The sequence below is a fragment of the Lissotriton vulgaris genome, chromosome 9, assembly GCF_964263255.1.
Source record: "Lissotriton vulgaris chromosome 9, aLisVul1.2, whole genome shotgun sequence".
NCBI classification, from domain to species: domain Eukaryota; kingdom Metazoa; phylum Chordata; class Amphibia; order Caudata; family Salamandridae; genus Lissotriton; species Lissotriton vulgaris.
Window position 1 is genome coordinate 104,134,149 of NC_141697.1, and position 24,449 is coordinate 104,158,597.

General features: G+C 48.0%; 1 protein-coding gene across 3 annotated transcripts in view; it reads right to left on the minus strand.

The window, feature by feature from the left end:
* The window catches only part of MTA1 (metastasis associated 1), a 721,937-nt gene that overhangs the window by 87,108 nt on the left and 610,380 nt on the right, over positions 1-24,449 (minus strand). The window lies entirely within an intron of this gene.

Sequence of the window (24,449 nt, forward strand, 5' to 3'; positions counted from 1 at the left end):
ATCTATCGCTGTACCAATATCTGCACGAAAAACAGAGTCAAGGAGGGAGTATTGTGGAAATCTCCATAACTGTCTATTAAGCACAGCATCAGGGAGCACTAATCTGAAGAAAGCGGGTGAATGTTCCAACAAAGTACGAGCCATGTGCTTAAATTCCTGTACTGAGGAGAGCAATGAGGTGGAAGCAAACCAATAATCCAGCCTCGTATGTGTGTCATGGACCGCCAAGTAGTGTGTGCATTCCCTGCCCAGGGGCTCAAGATGACGCCACACATCACGCAAACCTTCGGCCTGCGCAATACTAGCTACAGCGCTAGCTGCACGCGATGGAGGTGTAAGGGCACCCTTCGACCTATCTAATTCAGGATTCTGGAAGGTTCCAATTCCTTAAACCTTATCTAAGAGTTAAGGGTTCCAAGGCTAGCGTCAGAGGAGGCTGTAAGTTGGTTCAGATCCTTCTTGCAATGTCATGTGAAATGGACCAAAACTGGACCGTCCCTTTTATGGGTTTTAAAGTGGGGGAGGAATGGGGGCTACCCCATTTGTCCACATTGCCCCCTCTACTGCTTAGTATAATTCTTAGTACACTTTCCCCAATCATTTAATTTCACTCTTAAACCAATAAAAGATTTATATTTATGTTGACAGTCTGATTTCTCCAACTTGAAAAGGTTGTCTGGGCAATGTTGTGCAATTAATGAATGACTGCGGGATTACAACTGAATAGGGAAAACAGATATTCTTCGTATGAGATTGAATCACAAACTTCTAGCTTTTAAGAAAATGCCTCAAACCACTGAATGGTATGGCTTTTTTGCTTCCTTCAGGAAAAGGGCCAAATATATCGGTATTATTATGAGACCGCAATAACAGTTTTGATGCTCACACTGGCTCAGTGGTTCTCAATCACTTTAGCAAACTCTCTCCTACATGGAATTACAACATCATAGAACAATTTTAGTTCATTCAAAACCTAGCACAAGGTTTATGGTGGAAATATCTTACAGTATTAAAACTAACTTGAGGTCTCTTCAATGGTTACGAGTTGACAAGTGCATCACTTTCCAGCTAGAGTCCTTAGTCATCTAATATCTCCAAGGTGCTGCCCTTACTTGCATGCAGGACAAGTTACCCAAATATGTATCAGACCTGCTTCCTAGGTTAGAAAGTCACATGCTCTTGAAAATTCTGAGGGGTAAGGTACTGGAAGAGAGCTAATAAAGACAACATACTAATTGTAAATGTGTCATATACATGATCATGTGGACAGAGATATGTTTGTAGGTCATGCAGGAAAATCAAAACGTGCATATACAAACATTGAAATAATCTAAGAGACATTCGCAACACAATAAACAAGCATTGGCATAGCCAATAGGCCTGGCCTTTGGGACCTTATAAGTGTTTAGCCATGCAACAGTTGATGCTGTTGCACCAGGATATTTTGCTTGATAACTAAACACTTATAAGGTCCCAAAGGCGAGACCTATTGCCAATGCTCGTTTTAAAGAGGGTTCTGGTTTCACTCATTTCTGATCAGCGGAGGACCCGAGAGGAGCTTTGGGGGCATCCGAGTGGTAGGGAGAGCGGGGTCCTCATGGGTGTACAAGGGTCCTCTTGAGAGAGGGCTAGGATAGAAACCCCGCGATGGAGGGGAAGTATTGCTGTAAATATTGGCCGGTCGGGCGGAAGTACTCTGAGGATGGAGAAAGCGTGGAACGGAGGGCGGAGTAAAATTAATTTGAGGACCGAGAATAAACGTCTCCGTAACTGACTTCTGTGTCCATTGCAGGCGCAATGCATCTTTAGCTTAAAATTACAATCGCATTATTGCTAGTAGCAGTGACCACATTATGTATATTTGCGCGTGTGGATTTGTAATAATTAATTTGCTAATTTGTCAGCGTGCTGTCTGTGCGTGCATGAGTTTTGCTATCAATAGTTTTATTTTTCATTACTTCTAACATGCATATCCGGTTACCTAGTTTGCAACCGTTTGTAAAAATCAGACCTTTTATTTCTTATTTTATTTCTGAAATGTGTGACGTGATGTGTGTGACGTAATCATCCAAAACATGAATAATTTGGTTTTTTGGTGATCCTTTTTTTTTTTTTAGTATCGACTCATTACACGGACTCAAGGCGCAGCGAGGAGAGAGTTTGTTATGGTTTCGGTAAGTGGTCCTGCCAGAATTGGGCAGAGGGCCTGGAACTCCTGAACTCCCAGCCCCACTCTTCGTTCCTAGGAAGAAGGAATGGGGTGGGGTGGGTGGTCAGATATCAGCTGGGAGGGTAACCCCTCATCGGGTGACTCAGATGGGTTATGAACAATCTGGACTAACTTAAAGTTCATTCACTGTGACACTCCAGGGACCTCTCGTTTAATTACGCACAGTCTGGGACGTGTATAAATACACGCAGGGTGGAGAGAGGTGGGGTTGGGGGTTTCGCAGTATATGCTGTATCCTCCTGAGGCAGAGACACTAGAGCAGCTATATGCCCCCACCTAAAGCACCTCTAGAAACAGAGCAAGAGTGCAACACGCGGGAACTGCAGAAAAACATGAAAAGTCTGGGAAAACTAACTTAGGAGAAAAAGGCAGACTGTTTATAAAGGGATTTCCCTTCCTAGCACACCACTGCGCCATTGTTTCATTGTGAATTTCACAAACTCTGAGATGCTTCAATCGCATCTAGATAACTACATGAATAAACCGGCGTGATTAACATCAAAACGCAGCACGGAGTGTGGACAAAGGCGCCTGACCTTTAAATGGTGGCCTCCTGTTTACTGCGATTAAATAACTGCTGTTAAATGTAAAATGTGTTGTAGAATGCAGTATGTAAAAAGGAAAACATTACTGTTCATGATTGCTGGGCAGGCGCCGGACAAGATTTACAGGCATGTTAACACTCGAGCAGCTGAGCGGGAGTAGAGCCTTCCCACACCACTGTATAAACAGACAAGCGCAGCCATGCTAATCAAAAACATATGGCCCCTGCGAGCCGCTGCTAGCTCCCAAAAGAAAAACGTTCTGGGAGTAAACATTTCCCAAAAAGCTGGGAGATCCACACGCCTTTGGCCAATTGCGTGCTAAAGCCAGACGCAAAGGCCAATAGCGTGTGAGCACTACACGCACAAGCTTGCCCAAAAGCTGAAGTGATTCCAAGAGGTCGATTTCCTAGAGCAGCGCATGTGTGCTGCGCTAGACTCGTCCTAAAAAACAGCAAGCTCCATTATATCTATGGTACAAAAGGGGGTGGTGATGGACGGAGCATCTGAATCAATCAAACACTCACACCCAGTCAAAAGATCTGGGTTTAATCCATCACTGTTCTTTAGCCCACTCTGCCACCCCAGTTCAGACATGGCCATATGCAAATCAGTCTGACCCTGTGCCTCATGGGAACAGTCCAGCCCGAACTGCCAAGCCATGTCTTCCCTGGACCGGAAACAAGCTTCCGAGGACCGGTTTCTGGCATTCCAGCCGTCTTCAGCCCGGCTTGCTTGAATACAGTGGCAAAGGGAGCAAGGGACTCACGTCTGAGCATACCCTGCCACACTTATGGCGGCCAAAAGCGGTACAAAATGGGGTGGTGATGGACGGAGCATCTGAATCAATCAAACACTCACACCCAGTCAAAAGATCTGGGTTTAATCCATCACTGTTCTTTAGCCCACCCTGCCACCCCAGTTCAGACATGGCCATATGCAAATCAGTCTGACCCTGTGCCTCATGGGAACAGTCCAGCCCGAACTGCCAAGCCAGGTCTTCCCTGGACCGGAAACAAGCTTCCGAGGACCGGTTTCTGGCATTCCAGCCGTCTTCAGCCCGGCTTGCTTGAATACAGTGGCAAAGGGAGCAAGGGACTCACGTCTGAGCATACCCTGCCACACTTATGGCGGCCAAAAGCGGTACAAAATTGGGTGGTGATGGACGGAGCATCTGAATCAATCAAACACTCACACCCAGTCAAAAGATCTGGGTTTAATCCATCACTGTTCTTTAGCCCACTCTGCCACCCCAGTTCAGACATGGCCATATGCAAATCAGTCTGACCCTGTGCCTCATGGGAACAGTCCAGCCCGAACTGCCAAGCCATGTCTTCCCTGGACCGGAAACAAGCTTGCGAGGACCGGTTTCTGGCATTCCAGCCGTCTTCAGCCCGGCTTGCTGGAATCCAGTGGCAAAGTGAGCAAGGGACTCACGTCTGAGCATACCCTGCCACACTTATGGCGGCCAAAAGCGGTACAAAAGGGGGTGGTGATGGACGGAGCATCTGAATCAATCAAACACTCACACCCAGTCAAAAGATCTGGGTTTAATCCATCACTGTTCTTTAGCCCACTCTGCCACCCCAGTTCAGACATGGCCATATGCAAATCAGACTGACCCTGTGCCTCATGGGAACGGTCCAGCCCGAACTGCCAAGCCATGTCTTCCCTGGACTGGAAACAAGCTTCCGAGGACCGGTTTCTGGCATTCCAGCCGTCTTCAGCCCGGCTTGCTTGAATCCAGTGGCAAAGTGAGCAAGGGACTCACGTCTGAGCATACGCTGCCCCCCCCCCCCCCCCCCCCCCCATTATATCTATGGGACACAGCGTGAATGATTTCAAATGGGTTATCATTGAACAGGTTGACCACTCTATGACAAACCCAGAATGAGTTCTATAAATAAATATGGACCTAATAAGGACAATCCATGGGAACACTTTTATAGGTAAAATGCTTTTCCAGCTGAAAAGAAACAAACATACTACATTAATATCTACATTGCATTTTAAACAGGCTGTGTTCAGAATATTGAGTTTCACATTACTAGCAGAAAGCATTAACTATAATTTTTCAAATGATAGTTTAAAAAAAGTATGACCTTACAATTGCTAAGGCACTTGAAAGTATCTAAACCGACTAATTGACACCACTTCACACATTTGTTTCATCAACCTGCATAAAATGGCTTAAAAGAGGGTTTTCGGGCAGCAGAAATCTGCACGTTCATCATGGAGACAAAAAGATTTGCGTAGGCACCGCTCAGTCTCCACATGTGCAGCTGCAGCGTTTGGGAACTGGTGTTAAGGACATGTCTACCCTGTGCAGAAGAGGAAAAGATGGGAACATTCTGAGTGCCAACCAATCGGCATGCTAGATTCTCTTGCCGAATCTGGTGTCATTAAGATCAGCCGTGCTTGATCCTCGCGCACCTTCTGCAGGATTTTTGACAGAAGCATAACCAGTGGAAATGTGTACAGCAGGCCTTGAGAGAAGTTGAACTTCAAGGCATCCCCCGGAACTCATTCAGGGGCAAATGCAACTCAGAACAGAGGACACTTCCTGTTCTGTGACATGGCAAAGAGATCCGTAGACTGACACCGCAATCCATGGTGTAGTTCCCATTCGGGAAGTGCTTGAGAGGGGTTGACATTTTCACTGAAAAGCTACCTGCGACCGAAGGCCAGATCAATCAGAGTGGCCTTGAAATTTCTTAAAATGTCAGAACACATACCAGCATGTCATACTTGAAGGCCGTCCTATGGACCACAGCTTATACTGTGTTTACATAAAGAACTTTCAATGCTACAGAATAGGTCAATTCAACATATACAACAAACCAGCATCTAGGCACGTTATGAAGTTGCCTTTGCTCTAGGACACAGGGAGATCAAGTACTCAAATAGACTGCTCTATGTGAGAGGGGCCTTAAAGACAAACAGAGATAATTTCTACAGGATTCAAGCCACACTCGAGGATTTGTTTTGAGATATTCAAGAAATCACTAACCAATTTGGAAGAAGATTTCTATAGGTGTTCTGGCAGGCTTACTGTCGTCGGTTAGATCATTTTGTACAAGGCATGAACACAGTGGCCTAGCAGATTTGTGGTATTCAATGTACAAAAAGGGTAACTGCATAACACAAAAGCCTTACTAGCCAACAATGTAGTAGAGTTTGTTAGCGCATCTGCTCTGAGGGGAAACCCACTGGAGTTCAATTTTCAAATAAAGCCTAAATCACAAAGCTCTCAGGTGATAGATGTAGGACAAGGATTTAGTCCCATAATGTCTAGTAATTTGACTGAGCTGCTGGGCAGCCAAGACACATTACAATAGAGTCTTATCAAATGGGAGCAATGACCCTACTCTGCAAATTAAGTAGACTGCAAAATTTCCATCACAATGTTGAACTTGGGTACTTCAGAGGTCAACATCAAATCCAGAGTTTTGTCAGCTTTACGCACCACTGTGGTAAATTAATACATGCCCTGTCGAGGACTCGGAGGATTAAGGATGTTCCATTCTAGAGAGGTATCAAAGCCATTAGCATGATGTAAATCAAGGTAAAGACCTGTATCAGTGTAGGGAAGAGGAAGCAGATTGCTGTTTTCTGTGTGCCCGCAAAGGGATGGCAGGAAGGCTTTGAGCGCCAGCCATATTGCTGTCAGCTCTAGAAAATTGATGTTCCAAATCTGCTCCTCCTGACATCAAAGGCCTCGGCTCTCCAGTTCCTATAGATCAGCTGCCCACCCTAGAGTTGAAGTGTTCATTACCACCATGGCCACTGCTGACCGAGTTTGTTAATACAACCCTTGAACTAGGCTCTCCCTCGAACTCCATCACATCAAATCCACCAAAGCGTCCCTCAAGATCGCTACAGACCGACAGATCTCGGACATGTTGGAACCAATGCCTGTGAAGGAACCACTGAAGGGTCCAGATGTGCCAGGGTGCATGAGTGACCAAAAAGGATGCAGGAAGCTAGTAGACCCAACAGGCGTAATACCCATCATGACTGGAATGCACGTTCCATTTTGAAACATCAGAATCATACCCTGAATACTGTGAGACAGTGCCATCTTTCTTGCATGGTATGCCCCCACTTTTTGCTGAATTGCTGATGTACTTTGACTGAGTGTGCCCTAAGCTCCTGCCAATCTGGTGCCCAGGGCCTGTGTTCCTTCCCTAAAACTGTGTTGAAACCAAAACCCAACTGGCATCTCTGGTCACATGTCAGCCCCTGGTAAATGGTACCCATGGTACCCAAGGTACCCAGGGCACTGTGACCAAAGAAGACCCCTAAGGGCTGCATAACTTATTGTGCCACCCTTAGGGGCCCTATACCCTGACACACACACACTGCCTTTGCAGGCTGAGTGTCTTGGTGCAAAACTAAACAGAGTCGACATGGGACACATCCCCGTGTAGCAGAAGAGTGGATAGCGCTCACCTGCTTTATGTCAAATAAATAAAAATTATAAATCACCTCAAACTTTATAGAGTGCCAGATTTGACCAATGTCTGCCTGACATGTACTAATGATCAAAAGTGGCCAGGTTCCACAAGGGCAACCTGGGCTCATACGTGCACAGCTGGGGAGTTTAAATACAGACCAGATATCAATTTTTCAAATAATTTGTACAACTCATCTAAAACACAATTTGGACATTCACAATATGCAATTTATTGCTTATTGCATGTTTAAAGAACAATGTTTCTTCACAGAGTGCAGTTAATGTCAATGTGACTTAATACATTCACAATATAATACAATGCGTTATTTCACGGCGATGGAAAATTAAAAATCCAGCCCAATGCATTTCGGGACTGCCTGTCCCTTCGTCAGGGGCGAACCTGTGAAAATGTATACATAACGAAATGCCATTTAATACACGTGATTAGAACCATCATCATGCTGCCAGTTCAATCACAAGTATCATGGACCATTCAAAATGACAAATTACATCTCAAGTGGACATGTGATAGAATCCTATGCATGTCAGAAGTCTACTATCTTCGTGACAGTCATGCAAACAATGTCCATACCAAGTGAAAAACCAACCAGAACCTGCTGCCCAAAAGCCACTATGATAACCAAATTGTGACCCAATGCAGTTTGCACACCTGAATGCATCAAACTTACAATATGAAGCCAGCTGGATGCCGTACTCCACACAGGAATTCACTGGTCATGGAATGCTGAACCTCGAAAGAGGTTTCTCAAATATCAGTTGACAGATGCGTCGTATGCTACAAATATACAACAATAGTTGATCAGCTCAACGTTAACAGTGTCTGAGTTCAACACCCGCCACCGAAAAACGCTTCATTCTTACCACTCACTTTCCAACGTAGTCTGAGCAAATACTGCTGCCTGCATAATAAACTAAGCATTAAGTGGCTGATCGCAAGAAGAAATGCCTGCTTACAATCTGTAAAAATCTTGCCGCTTGTCCACCATATGTCACCATATACACCGCAATGCCATCAGTTGCAAGAAACCTCACTCTTACTACGACGGTGATTTATTAGCACGGGCTCTCTCGAGTGCACACCAAAATGTCGGCGCCATCTTGGAGTGGATAACTCAACATTGTGACACAGTGTCTCACTACCTACTCCTATACTAACCGCTCAAATGGATCTAATGTATCAAACACCTATATGTATAAAACAAATCTAAAAAGAGAGAATCAAATCTACCAAGTCGGCTCTTCCATAAAAACTCATTCTCAACAAATAAAAACCCATCGCCATAACAAAATTGATGTACATTACCTATTACCTGAACTCCGTAGTATCAAAAATCAAAATTAAGAATGGTGTGCAAAGTGTAACAGTAGCCAGAATAAAAAATACTCGGATAGACTCCCTTTTGACAGTGAAGATAATAGACCTCTGGCATGCTTACAAGTATAACTTGGTTCCCAAACATAAGAATAACATTTTTTATGAGGATTTAAAGCTCGAGTGGCAAACAACTTGATGTACCTCCTTGTATTACACTCAATGTTGGGGTAAACCTAAGATGTTCTATAGTAAAAGAGTAGGTGTGCCAAACTGAGGTGTGTAGGAGTATAATCTGTAAAGTGTTGCTGTCATGACTGCATCATCTCCTGACATATATATGCCTTGTATAGTTTTCATAAAAAGCATGCCATGTCCAGTTTATCATTAAGCCCATACGGCATTAAGGTGTCCAGTTTCTTATTCCAATAAATTTCCTTTTGTAATAACAATTTAGAATTGTCTGTCCCGTCCCTAGGAGGGATGTGATCAATGATTTGGAATTTTAATTGAGCAATATTGTGGCGGGCTTCCTCCCAATGTAGGGCTAAGCTTGACGTGGTGCTCTTGTTCCTGATCCGACTTTTATGCTCAGTTACACAAGTCTTAATTTTCCTATCGGCTTACCAATCTATACCAATATATAGTAAGCCACATGGGCATTTGATACAATAGACTACGCGTGTAGAATTGCAGTCAAATGCTTGTTTTATTAAAATGTTTTCTCCAGTTCTAGGATGCAGCAGAATATCTCCATATATAACATTGTTGAAATGGTTGCAGTTCCCACATTTTGATGTCCGGACCTAATGTCTGCTCTCTTAGATTTCTGGTGTTATATCTCTTTGAGATTACGTCCTCTAAGGAACGCTAACAAAGGGTTCTCCCCATATAATCCATTAAACTCAGGTTCTTCTTTAAGAAGTTCCGTACGTTTCAAAATGATCAGTTTGATTTGGGGTGAAACTGTAGAAAATTTGGAAACAAACACGCTCCTGTTCGTAGTTTTCTTAGGATGTTTTTGAAGTAGATCTCTTCTGCAGCGTGAGCATGCACGTTGCCTATATGCTTCAGGGTATCCGCCTTCCATATAGTTAGCTTTCTGAGTTTCCATGGTTTTTAAGCTCATATCAATATTGCATGTGATCCGTTGGATCCTCAGGAATTGAGAGTACGGAAGGTTCTTAGTCAATGATGGCGAATAAAAACTTGAAAATAGAAGGGCATTGTTGCGGTCAGTTTCTTTTTATAATATAGTGAGTGGGTGGGCTGAAACTGAGCGATTAGAGCCTGAATATTGAGCATTCTGGCTGCATTGGGAAAAGCCAGAGCTTTCTATCTAGAGACTATTTAAAGTGGCTCCTAGATAGGTTTGTGTGTTGGAAGGTTGGAGATGAGACTAACACATTGGCTGTAAACCTGTTGTTGCAGTGGCTGTAGTTTTATGTGAGTGTGCTTGAGACACTTTATGTAAGTGCTGGCTTTGATGAGCCAGACGTCTAAGTACGGGAAGACATGAATATGCTGTCTTCGCAGGTGAGCAGTGACTACTGCCAGGCATTTGGTAAATACTCTGGGGGCAGTGTTCAGTTGTATTCATGGGGTTGGCTGGTTTTCATAAGGGTCAAGTGGCCACACCCAATCTTCCCCAAGTTCTAAACCATAGGAATAGGGCTCAGGCACCGGCCTGAGGGAATGACTCCAGTCTGAGCCAGAGTCAGACGCCGCCCATCCATTTCAGTGTCAAAGTAAGGAAAAAGAATTGGTGCAGCACCGGCAACGGAAACCGGCGCTGTGGAAGGTAGAGATGGTTTGACTGAGTCGGTCCGGATCCATCTATGGATCTAAGGGGCATGTCTGGCACTGGGGGGAGCACGCTAGCTGAAAATCATTTGTGGCCTCTCTCAAACCCACAGGGGCAGACGATATGCCAGCGGGGATTGGCCACCCAAAGAAGACTGCTAAAACTCACAGAGTTGAGCAGGGTCGCTCCCTTTTCCAGGAAACTCCTGGAGGAGCGGACAGCCCAGACACAGGCTCAACTATGGAGCCGGGCTTTGAATGCCGACATTCTCTCTTCTTGTCTGATGACTTTGACAGACTGGGTGCAGTCAAAGCCCTCTTCGAAGTCTAGCTCGCTACCAAAATGCCCGGACGACTTTGATTGCAACTTAGTTCGATGGCTATGTGACCGATCCCGGGGCCTATGTCTTGACCGGGATTGGGACTGTCAGGGCTAAGTATGTTGAGCGGCAAGCAGCTTGAGAGACTGCTCCTTCAAGGCCATAGGGTGCATGGCGTGACATCAACACAGGTTTTGGCATCGTCATCGCACTCAAGACACCAGAGGCAGACGAGGTGTGGATCCATCACCGACATCTGCTGTGACAGGCTCCACCGGGCTCAAAACCAGACTTCCTTGCGGACATTCTGCCACACCAGGAGACAATCCATACTAATATAATAAAGAGAGAGCCACAGCACCAATCACAACACCCAATACAGCGCTGGAAAGGGCAGTTGCAGCAGAAGGACATAGGCTATGCAGATGCGCACCCTATACATTTAAAAGGTAAAAGAACCGTGCCAGCAAAGTAGTCCCTTGTGGGCGTGTCTGCGTTGTGCGGAGGGCGTGACAAACGCTGGGGGCATGTGGTACGTTCCGCCCTTCATGCCATGTCTCACATCGTGTGCTAATCCCACCCTGCTCCCTTTAAATACCTCTGCACCCCATAATCATAACCCACCCTTACTCCTTAAAATACCCCAACACCCTTAAACACTAACCCATCTTAACCCTATAAATATACCCTGTACTGCAAAACCCAAAGCTATCCCTAAACCCTAAAAATACCCCTGTACCCCAAAACCCAAACCTAGCCCTGAACCCTATAAATACCCCTGTACCTCAAAACCCAAACCTAGCCCTGAACCCTAAAAATACCCCTGTACCCCAAAACTCAATCCTAGCCCTGAACCTTAAAAATACCACTGTACCCCAAAACCCAACCCTACCCCTGAACCCTAAAATACCCCTGTACCCCAAAACCCAAACCTAGCCCTGAACCCTTAAAATACCCCTGTACCCCAAAACCCAAACCTACCCCTGAACCCTAAAAATACCCCTGTACCCCAAAACCCAAACCTAGCCCTGAACCCTAAAAATAACCTGTACCCCAAAACCCATACCTATCCCTAAACCCTAAAACTACCCCTGTACCCCATAACCCAAAACTATTTCTGAACCCTTAAAATACCCAAACACCCCAAAACATATACCTCAGTACCCCAAAACATATACCCCTATACCCATACTTAACCATATCCAAACATTTAAAAAAACATGCTTTTACCATTCATGCATTTACAACGGATTACGTTGTAAATGTATGCGTTGTAAAAGCATATAAAATGTAATTCCATGCGTTATAATGGCATTGCGGAGTCATGGTACTTTCGTAATGAAAGTAGGCGGAGTGATGGTATGCAGAAAGAAAGTTGCGGAATAATGGGTGTTTACCCTCCCCCGGTAAGTACATTGGTGGCACGGCGGCCCACATCTCCAGCAACATACTCATATTTTTTCACCACCCATTTAAAAAATGCACAGGTCTCTCTCATTATGGCCAGCACCGACATATACTTTTAGACACACCTCCCGGTTGCTTAACCACACCATATAATACCCCCCACACATCTCTCAATTCAAGGAATGCATGCACACGGTACACAACTTTTTGTGTGATGGTAATAAGTAATCATTTGCAATGCAATAGGTCTCGCATTTATGCGAGTTTGAGCTATTAACATTGCAAATAACAATGCCTTTTATTTTTTAAAACATAAATAAAAGGCAGTGTCATTTACAATGCCAATAGCTTAAACTTGTATAAATGTGCGACCTATTGCATTGCAAATGCTTGTTAAGTTTGGAAAAAGAGAGTTGTTGAGTCTTTCTAAAGCTTTTGACCTATCCACATAGTACATTAGGGCTTGCTTAACATCTAAGGTAGGAGGGGCCCATTCTGCAACTGAGTCGGGGTGAGGATAGAAAACAGAGTTCTATAGACTGACTAAGGTTGAATGGAGAGACTTAGGAAGAAATTTATAGTAAGTGTGATGGACAACCCTGTCTCTGAACTTGAAAGAAAGGTTCTTCCAATGTTAAAGTTTTGAGCTCACTGACTGGCCTGAGATGATAGCAACAAGGAACACCACCTTCCAAGAGCGGAATTGGAGAGGGCATGAATGGAGGTGCTTGAATGGAGGACCCATAAGTCTTGTACAGACGAAACTGAGATTTCACTCTGGGGCAGGGGTTCTTGGATCGGAATGACCCTTCTCAGGCCCTCAATAAAAGCTGTGATGACTAGAAGCTTAAAGAGGGAAATATGTTGCTTATTTTGGTGATAAGCAGCCACAGCCGATAAGAGGAGCCTGATGGAGTTGAAGGCTAGGCCATAGGTTTGTAGGTGTAGTACGTAGCAGACAATGTTCTGGTTATTAGCTGTTAAAGGGTCAATGCGTTTAGTGATGCAGTAAGAGACAAATATTCTCCACTTGGCAGCGTTCATGCACTCTGAAGGTGGGTTGAGGTAACCAAACTCCAATGCTTCAAGAGCCAGATCGCAAGATTAAGTCTCCTGAGTTCGGGGTGCCTGAGCGTGAAAAGGTCCAGACTGTTGTGAATGAAGCCTCTTGTGTCGAACAAGCGAGACCTAAATGAGAGTTCTGAACGATGGCCATCTGGCACAGGTGAGAGCCACCAGGATGACCGTGAGAGAGGTTTGTCGAAGTCTACGAACCATAAACAGGAGAGGGAGACTGAAAAGCGTAGGCAAATATCCCTGACCAGTTCACCCACAGAGCATTCCCCATGTTAGGTGGGCGTGGGAATCTAGGGTTGAAGTTTGGGCATTTTGGTTTATCTGTCGTGGTGAAGAGGTCCATGTAGGGAAAATCCCATAGCCGTAAATATGGCATGAGTAAGGTTTCCACTCTTGTTGCATCCTGCTAAGGAGGTCTGCAAAGAGGTTGTCCACCCCCAGAAGGTAATCAGCCAGCAGATTAATCCTGTGGTGGACAGCCCACCGCCAAATGGTCCTGGCTAGCCGAGAAAGCTGGGGAGAGTGAGTGCCACCCTGACTCTGTAGGCAATATATAGCAGTCATGTTGTGGAGACCCTGGTAACTAGGTTGCCACTGGTTTTAAACAGTCAGGTTCTGGTAATACAACGAGAGGAGGGTGGGGCAAGTCACTGCTTGGTGGGGGCAGTTCTGTTAGGGAAGCCGCCCTTGCCTCTACCCTTGAAGCGGTTACCCTGATATGTGCCTTGGATGTAGCCCCATGCAGAGGGAATAATTTTCAAAGTCGAGCCACGGATGGGAGTGGGTCCGCAGCAGAAGTTCAGGTCCGACCATGGTCCGAAGGCAGTTGTGGCCCAGAAGCAGTTTGTTAGCTTCAAGTGTGGCTGTCTCACACTTGGACGATGGGTGCCTGTTTGGAGTGCAAGCAGTGTTGAGGGGATAGTGGAGGCAGAACTGTAATTACTACCAGCTGGAGCAGGTGGGAAAGCTTCGATCACCAGGTTAGAGTCAGAACTTCCGTCGGGCGAGAAGGCTTCTTCCTAGGCAGCAGACAGTTCCAGTTGGTGTTCCCCCTCTAGGCCGAAGTAGTCTTGGGTGTTTCCACATGCGCACAACATTTGTGTGCAGGGGAGTGTTTCGAAGTCAGCCCTATTCCCGCCCGAATGAAACCGCACACATCGAGACAATGAGAAAGGGAGTCAAAAATAGCAATTAAGACCAAGGGCAAGGAAACGGCCCTGAAGAGAACACCGTGCCTGCGTCTATCTGTAAAATGGTAACATACATCCATACCTGATGGCAGAAAGAAAACAATTTAGCAATGGACCCGATTACCAAGATCATTACCAACAAGAGACTGAGTCACACTACCTCATGAATTAAGAAGATATCTTCAAAGAAAAACAACAAACATCCAAGCCCAACATTAAATGGCAGGAGTATGCAGAGCATGTATATCTAAAGCCACACATGCCTCGAATATGGTGTTATATCACTACCATATAAAGATACCTCCAGTGGGACTGTAGAACTAAAATGAACTTTTCCTTCTTCTGGAACACGTTCAGTAAGCTGAGGTTTAGAATTGCGGTGAAACTCCTGTTAGTTGTTATTGGGCATCAAGTGGTTACAACACATTGTAGCTTAGCCACTGAGTGCAATCTCAATTGCGCTCTCTTGGCAATCAACATCAGCACATCCTTAGAGAACATTCTGGCTAAGGGTGTAAAAGGGGAGAATATTGAGAGGGGTGTTCAGAAAAGGGAAAGCAAGCAATCCGGGCCATCCAGAGGACTCCTAAGTCCGAAATGATTATCACTAGGGTAAGCAATGTTGCATTCAACCCTGATGCACACTCAAGGGGGAATTTGAATGGTTTCATAACATTGCGTGGTGAAAAAGGGGCAGAAGACTGATGCTATCAAAGTTGCCCTCTTCCTTGTGCACCACCACTTCTAGTGCTCCAATGGTGTGTTAACTGCTGGATGGGTTGAGCAGGTTGTCTTTGGCAAAACAAAAGGCCTCTAAAGTAACTTCCATCTTTCTGTGCTGCTAAATAATTAGGAGTCTGGAGATAGCAACCCCAAAGAGCAAGCTGTAAGCTCTGATTTTGAAGTCCCTCAAAGCAGAATCGGCCTTCTCTAAGTGTCTCGCCCCAGCTAGGGTATATCCTTCATAGATGACTGGGTATTTAGGCATGAACAAAGAATCTGCTTGGCTGGGTCTTGTCCTTCGTGAACATTTGTGAGAAACCACTATTCAGCTTCTCAGGCAATGCAAGCAAAATCTCATGCACCATGTCCCAAAGAATGTCGCTGATGTGTCCCAAAAAGCAGTCAGAATTCACGGAGAGCAGTGATTGTGTCTAAGGAAAACCCTACTTGCCTTCTGCATCAATTTTATTTTTCTTATGAGGTGGAGTAGAAGAAAAATAATTAGAATTGATTTAAAAAATAGAGGCTTGCACCACGAGGCTCTAAGGGAGTAGGATGCTTTGTTAGGAACTTAGGGTATCCAATCGCAGGCGTATAGCAGTGGGCGAATCACTGCTGGAACAGAAAATGGTTTTGGGCAAGATGCCAAGATTAGGTCAAACATAGCATTGTTAAATGGAGATATCAAAGTTAAATGGGCAGGTTCCAAAATCCCCAAAAGATCAACCTTAGACTTGAGAGTGAAGTGGCAGCTCAAATACTTTCAGCTACCCCCAGAAAAGTATGTAAGAGAGACTTACAAGGAGGTTAGGGAGAGCTAAGGAATTCTGGACACTTGTATAACCCTCTGGTTTTGTGCATAGGAGAACAGCTTTAGAACCTGCATTGTTCCCATTGAACAAGTTACTTACCTTCGGTAACGATATATCTGTAAGAAACATTAGTTAGTGTTAGATTCCTTACCTTAGAATATCCCCAGGCGTCAGTCTGGATCCGGAAACTTTTGCGTAGCAGTACCCCTGCGCGTCGGTAGGCGTCGTCTGCAGGCGTCCCCTGCGGCTCCGCGTCCGTCGTCGGCGTCGTGCGCCGTGATGACGTCGCTGGAGTATATAGAAGCCGTCTCCGCGCGCTGACGTCAGTTCTTTGTACACAGCTTTTCCGCGCCAGAAAACGCAGAGCCATGAGAGAACCAACACTGGTGCCATTTGAAACTAGGGCCCTGAAAGGGATGTCCTTAACCCTAGGTATCAGTTCGCAGAACGGGGAGGATGGGTGGGTTCGGTAAGGAATCTAACACTAACTAATGTTTCTTACAGATATATCGTTACCGAAGGTAAGTAACTTGTTCATCTGAAAGAAACACGTTAGTGTTAGATTCCTAACCTTAGAATAGATACCCCAGCAATACCAACCCGGTGGTGGGTCTGCGAACCAGTACATTCATACACCAGAAAGTCCTGGAGAACAGAACGGCCAAAGAAGCCATCCCTCCGGACTTGACTGTCCAGGCAGTAGTGCCTCGCAAAGGTATGCAGCGAGGCCCACGTAGCCGCCTGGCAAATGTCCTGCAAAGGGACACCCCGGCCCAGGGCAGTTGTAGCAGCCGTGGCCCGAGTGGAATGGGCCCTCAGCCCAACAGGAGGCTCCTTCCGAGCCAAAGAGTAGCACGCTTTGATGCACAGAACGACCCACCGAGAGATGGTTCGTTTACACACAGCTCGTCCCTTCTTGGCACCCACGTAGCCAACAAACAGTTGGTCATCCACCCGGAACTGGTGTGTGCGATCCATATAAAATGAAAGCGCACGTTTTGGGTCCAGACGATGGAGCCGCTCTTCATCCTTTGAAGGATGCGGAGGCGGGAAGAAGGAAGGGAGGGTGATGGACTGCCCGATGTGAAAAGCAGAAACTACTTTGGGCAGGAAAGAAGGCCTAGTCCTTAGAACCACCTTGTCAGGATGAATGGACATGAAAGGGGGTTGGACAGAAAGAGCCTGGAGCTCACTCACTCTCCTGGCAGAGGTGATGGCAACCAGGAAAGCCGTCTTTAAAGTCAGGAGACGGAGAGGACAAGAATGAAGGGGCTCAAAGGGAGCACACATCAAAAATGTCAGAACCAAGTTCAAGTCCCACTGAGGCATCACAAACGGAACAGGTGGATACATGTGTGTGATGCCCTCCAAGAATCTCGTTACAATCGGGGACTTGAACAAAGAAGGCTGATCAGGAAGCCTCAGAAAGGCTGAAAGGGCAGAAAGGTAGCCCTTGATAGTGCCCAGAGCAGAGCCCTGCTGGGCAAGAGAAAGAAGAAACAGAAGAACCTCGGAAAGAGGGGCAGAAAGAGGATCCACAGCCTTTGCTGTGCACCATGCCACAAATCTGTTCCACCGACAGGTGTATACCGACTTAGTGGAGGGACACCTGGCTGCCAGAATTACGTCACAGACTTCAGGAGGCAAGTCAAATGGCCTCAACTGCCGCCGCTCAATCTCCAAGCATGGAGGTGGAGACTGGACAGGTTCGGGTGGAGGACCGTCCCCTGCTGCTGCGACAGAAGGTCCTCCTGAAGGGGTAGGCGGATCGGGGGACCGACTGACATGCTGAGTAGCTCGGGATACCAGTACCTTCGAGCCCAGTCCGGAGCCACAAGGATAACTTGGGCCCGGTCGCGCCTGATCTTCTTCAGCACTCTGGGCAGAAGTGGTATAGGCGGAAAGGCGTATAACAGACGGCAACTCCACTCGCGCCGTCTTGGAAACTCCAACGCGCAGAACTGATGACATTGCGCGTTCTCTTCTGTGGCGAATAGATCTAACCAAGGCTCTCCCCATTGCAGAAAGATGCCTTGCGCCACGTCCGAGTTCAGACGCCATTCGTGATCCATCGAGCACCGACGGCTGAGTTCGTCCGCCCTGGCGTTCAGAGAGCCTGCCAGGTGTTGAACCGTCAAGGTCACGCCCTGACGTTCCAGCCACTGCCAGAGGCGCAGAGCCTCCTGGCAAAGGGTCCACGACCCCACTCCGCCCTGTTTGTTGCAGTACCTCATGGCGGTGGTGTTGTCGGTGAACACCTGCACTACACTCCCGTTGACAAAGGGGAGGAATGCCTTCAGTGCTAGACGAATCGCCCGCAGCTCCAACAGGTTGATATGGAGCCGGGACTCCGCCGGAGACCAGATGCCTCTGATCTCTGCCTCTCCCAAGTGGCCACCCCAGCCCTGGAGGGACGCGTCCGTCACGACAACGTGCTCCGGTTGGGGAAGGGAGAGGGATCTGCCCTTGACCCAATCGCGGTCTGTAAGCCACCACTGCAGCTGTCTCGCAGTGCCCTCCGAGATCAAGACGTGGTCGGATAAGTTGCCCTGATGCTGGGCCCACTGAAACTTCAGGTCCCACTGCAGAGCCCGCATCCGCCACCGGGCGTGATGCACCAGAAGGATGCAGGAAGCCATCAGTCCCAGCAGCCGCAGCGTCAACCTGACCGAAACCCGGGATAGCGGCCGAAAGATGGGAATCAAAGCCTGTATATCCCGGACCCGCCGTTCCGGAGGATAAACCCGAAACTGCGCCGAGTCCAGAACCGCTCCGATGAAAAGGAGCTTTTGGGAGGGACACAGGTGTGATTTCGGCACATTGATGGAGAACCCCAGGTCGTGCAAGAGGTCTGCCGTCATCTGAAGGTGGTGGACGACTGTCTGGGGCGAGCCCGCCTTCAACAACCAGTCGTCTAGGTAGGGGAAGACTGAAACCCCCAACCTGCGCAGATGGGCTGCGACCACCGCAATCACCTTTGTGAACACCCGTGGGGCGCTGGTAAGGCCGAAGGGAAGCACGATGAACTGAAAGTGCTCCTGGCCTACCGTGAACCGCAGGTAACGCCGGTGGGCCGGCAGGACGGGGATGTGAAAATAGGCATCCTGCAAGTCCAACGCTACCATCCAGTCTTGTGGGTCTAGAGCAGCCAAGACCTGAGCTAACGTCAACATCTTGAACTTCTCCTTCCGGAGGAAGCCGTTGACGTTCCTTAGATCCAAGATAGGACGTAGGCCCCCCTTGTCCTTCTTGGGTACCAGAAAGTAGTGGGAATAGCAACCACGCCCTACTTCTGGCCCAGGAACGCACTCGATGGCCCCCTTGGCCAAGAGGGCCGTAACTTCCTCCTGCAGAAGTGTCAAGTGGTCCCCCGACACACGGTGGTTCTGCGGTGGCATGGCTGGAGGAGTGGTCTCGAAGGGGAGGGAGTAGCCCCTTCGGACGAGTTGCAGCACCCACCTGTCTGACGTGATTGTGCGCCAGTGAGCGTGGTGATGGCGAACCCTGCCACCCACTGGCGTCACATGGGCCCGAAAGCACGGACTAGGAGGATTTGGAGGCAGATGCTGCGGGGGGAGGTGTGGCCTGACCCCGCCGTTGACCCCGACCGCCGCCACGGCGGTTTCCACGGCCGCCACCGCGTTGAAAGGATTGTTGAGGTGCGTGGCTGGCAGCACGTGTGGGGACGCCCCTTCCTTGGCCACGAAAGGAGCGAAACAAACCCGTTTGCTGGCGCTGGGTCGAAAGACCCAAGGACTTGGCCGTGACCCTGGAGTCCTTGAAGCGTTCCAGCGCGTGGTCCGCCTTGTCACCAAAGAGGCGACAGCCATCGAACGGCATGTCCATCAAGGCATTTTGGACATCGGCCGAAAAGTTGGCGGATCTCAGCCAGGCGTGGTGACGAATCGCCACCGCCGTTGACATAGCTCTGCCCAGCGAGTCGGTCGTATCAAGACCACACCGTATTGAATATTTAGCTGCGTCTCGGCCCTCAGCCACAGCCTTGCCGAGCTTCGCCCGCACCTCCATGGGGCATTCTGGCAGCACTTCCGCGACCGTGTCCCACACAGAGTGGGTGTAGCGGCCCAAGAGGCATGCGGTGTTGCAAGACCGCAGTCCCAGACTCAGGGACGAGAAGACCTTCTTGCCATATTGGACATACCTCTTGGATTCCCGATCGGGCGGGGCCGACGGGAATGCGGACTGGGAGGTAGAGGCCTGGATCACCAGACTCTCGGGAGTGGGATGGGCGGACAGGAATTGTGGGTCGTCCGGACAAGGACGGTGGCGTCTGGCCACGTTCCGATCAACAGGCGAACCTGAAGCGGGCCTGGACCACGTGCCCAACAGAACGTCTGACAAGGCTTCGTTAAACGGCAGCAGAGGCTCCTGTGGGCATGACTGCGATTTGAAGACCTCAGTGAGGATGTTAGGCCTCACGGCCGCGACGGGGAGCTCAAGGTGTAAGGCCTTGGCAGCCCTCATCAGCACCACTGAGTATGCAGCTCCCTCCACCGACTCCACAGAAGGAGGAGAGACAAAACCAGGGTTAGGAGAATCGTCCAGACCACTGGCATCCCCCAAATCACCTGTCCAGTCCGGGTCATACTGGCACTCGCGTGACAGAGGGTCCTCAGACCCCTCCCAACCTTCCCCGTATTCTTCATCTTCTCCATACTCGGAGTCAACGATGTAGACCGGCTCCTCGGGGTTCACAGGCCCCATCGGCGTCGAACCCGGCGTCGATCGACGCCGGTCCGACTCCGCGTCCGGATTCGGGGAGGGCATGGGGATGGCGCCGCCCGAAGCCGGCACAGGAGAACCGGCGCCGCGGGCAACCCCGATGGAATCGGCGCCGAACCAGCCGGCAGGCCAGCCGGCGTCGACCCCGAAGGCCCTTGCGGCGCCGGGGTCGGAGCCGTCGGCGGCACCGGGCCCGGGGCACCCGATGGCGTCGAGCCAGGGACACCCGACCCGCCAGGGCCTCCGGACGGCAGCACTGGGCCCGAAGGCGCCGTAGGCCCCGTCGGAGAACTGAGCGCCCTCATGGCCATGAGGAACGCCTCAATCTCCTCAGGCGTCGCACCGTGCCCAGGGACCGGAGGGTATGGGGCAGGCCGAGCCGGCGACTCACGCGGAGCCGCGGACTTGGGGTCACCCGAACCCCCGGCCGCGTCGCGACGCGAGCTTCGGGGGGAGTCGGGGGTACGATGACGACGCCCCGACTTCTTGTGTTTCTTACCTGATGAGCCCGACGAATGGTGACGACTTCCGGAGCGCTCGGCGCGGCTCCGCGACCGCTCCCTCGAACGCTCCCTGGACCTCCGGCCGGACCGAGACCTCTCCTGACGCGGGGCCGACACCCGGAGCTCAAGCAGCTTGCGGGACCACTCCCGTCTAGCCTTGTTAGTGAGGGCCCGGCAGTCGACGCAGGCGTCCACGTCGTGGTCGGGGCCCAGGCACCGGAGACAGAGTCGGTGATGGTCCGTGACCGACATCGTGCGGTCACACCCGTCACAATTCTTGAAACCGGGCATCCTACCAGGCACAAAAAGAGTAATAGAGTTGAACAAAGTTGGTCAAAAGACAGGAGTACTGCTCTTCGGATCTGCGCTTGCTGGCGCGGAAAAAAGAAGAACTGACGTCAGCGCGCGGAGGCGGCGTCTATATACTCCAGCGACGTCATCACGGCGCACGACGCCGACGACGGACGCGGAGCCGCAGGGGACGCCTGCAGACAACGCCTACCGACGCGCAGGGGTACTGCTACGCAAAAGTTTCCGGATCCAGACTGACGCCTGGGGATATTCTAAGGTAAGGAATCTAACACTAACGTGTTTCTTTCAGATAAACCTGATCTAGATATTTGAACCTCTGAGAGCGTTTGTTTTTATTCAAGACTTAAACTACAGTGAGACCTTTTGGTGACAGCTGAACTCGCATCCTCAATCAACCGGCTAGATTCAGATTTTGGGCAATCCCATGGGCGGAATCCAAATTAAGTCTTATGAGAGACCAGTATTGGCCCTGAATAGCATCAGCCTGATGCAAAAATGGACTCCATCATCCTGAAGTACTTCTGCCAAGGTAAAGGAACCAGAAGGTAGTGGTTCTTTGCATATGGTTATGGCATAATGTGACACAGGGCAAACTCTTTGGATCTTGGATCAAAATGAAGAGCCGGAACCGGTGCCACAGGAGACCGAGCAGAAGGAAGAACAACTGGTAAGGCCTGCAGCAGAGGCACAGCCCAATGTGTTGCCTATGTACTTTGAACGTGGTGAATCTGCACCGGGAAAGAGCCCACTGGTCACAAGTCCCTATGCAGCTAGAAGGATGATCATAGAAAGGGATTTTGTGCTTATGCCTTCATCCACATAAAAATAAACTAGGTCACCCAGTAGATGATGGGACACTGGTGCAAGTGTGAACCCTTAAAGGTAGTGTTAGGTTAATGCTTTGGCTGTATAGCCTAGGTTTTACAATGGACCTGCGTTTCTTCCATTTTAAAGGAGAGGTTTGTGACAGTTATTTGCTAAATCTTTCATATCTGCCTTTTTAACATATATTGCAAAGTGCTCTGTGATCCCGCTCATAAGCGGGACAATTCAGTGCTTATGACTATTAATAAGGATCCCCCGGAAGACAACAATAACTACAGACAGATGGGTCCTATCATTTGTGCAGGCGGCTATGCTCCCCCTCCACCAATCCCTTTAAAACCAGCACTGAACCACTTGCTATCGGTATAGGATCAGGAAGTAAAATCTCTCCTCCAAAAATGTGCAATGGAATTTGTACCTTTCGCTCACATAAAAGGCAACTATTTCAGATATTTGTTGGTCCCTAATAGGCAAATTTTAGGTCGAAGACAAGCGAACAAATGGATCAAGTCAGAAGGTAAAAGGTTATTTAGTGTATGGTTGCATTTATCTTCAGCAAGGTGCTGCATTGTGGTCTTAATGCAGTTTTAAAAGTGTTTGACGCTTAGTAAACAATGCTAGAAAAGCTGTACAGGCTTTATATTGAGGCAGTGCCTCTGACTTTAACAATCAGGTGCCTACTTCCGACTACATTATACTAAAACTACGTTAATATACGAAGGAACTGTCCCAAGGACCCAGCCAGAGGTGATACTATTCTAAATGTATGACTCTCAATGAGGATCTTTCGATGCAGAAGTTAGAAATCCAACAGAAAGAAATACTGAAATATTTGCAAACGATAAGTCAGGCATGCTGTGTCAATGACAGAAATTGGTGGCAGATGTCTGAACTTGAAGAATGTACAACTCTCCTATCAGAGTCAAAAACTCAGCACTCAAACCAACAGATCCTACCATCCAAGCTTTTTTCTTGAAGAGCTTCCAGGGAATCCTAGGAGTGATTTAGGGGTGATCCGGAGCGCCGGTCACTGCAGTATAGTGGAGGGGTACATGTGCATCTAAGATAGTCCAGATTTCAGTTGCTAACTGGTGTGCCAGTACACAGAAGGTGTCGGTTAGGTAGTAGTTCATGGGTAGAGGTCTGAATCTTGAGAACCACTGGTTAGGCTCAAAATATATTTGTAATATGAGCACCCATGGAGCAAGTGTACACAGAACCATCCCCAGGAAGGTGGGCTACTGGTGACTGCCATTGGACCTTGGCCGTAACTTTAACCAGTAACATCCCTGTAGGCTGGACTATCCAAAAGGATAACATCAGCCTTCGCAACAAAGATCACCATCTTGTGCAGCTAGCATATGTGCACTGGATTCAGACACTCACCCATACAGTCACAAAATAGTTAATCCATGTCCCACAAACATGCTGGTAACCTTAATACAGGTTCATGGTATGATGAAGTTCAAGATCCCCAGTTATTGGAAAGTTAGCATGAGGTTAGGATTGGTGGCAATCCATATTAAGTCCCATTACAGCAATAGGCTTAAAGGGTTGGTGTCCTTCAGAAGAAGGAACACTACCACCACTGTCTGTTAACACAGATTAGAGAAGTTACGCTGAGTTCAGTGAGGGAACGAGAGAGAAACACACAAGATTCCCAAAGCCATTCAAGCATTTTAATGCCAAAAACAGTGAATAATGTGTCTCTATTGATCTGCAGGGAAACATGTTTGCAGTTAAAAAATCATGACTTTTTACAACGTCTTGGACTCTTGGCGTTCAAAATGTCATAGTACTTTTAATACACACCAAAGACACAGTCCTACCCTGCCACTCCAACTTGGCCTCTTGCTTTGACCCAGCTAAGCCTATATTCTTATACCTACACTAAAAGGTTGAAATGTTGGGTAACTCAATGACCTCTTGCAGTAGAGCTATACAATGCCTGCAAAATCCAAAGTTTGTAACCCAGTGAAAAATAAAATCCACATTTCTTACTCTTAAAGATGTAGCTTTAAAAGAACACATTTGAATGATATGAACAATGAAGTACGGTTTGTAAAATAGATTATAATATTCAGTGTTGGGAAAGGGAATGTATGCCTCTTCACAGCTTACGTTTCTACAATGCAGTCTATGTTTTGAGGGATGGCAACGTTTTTTTGTTTAA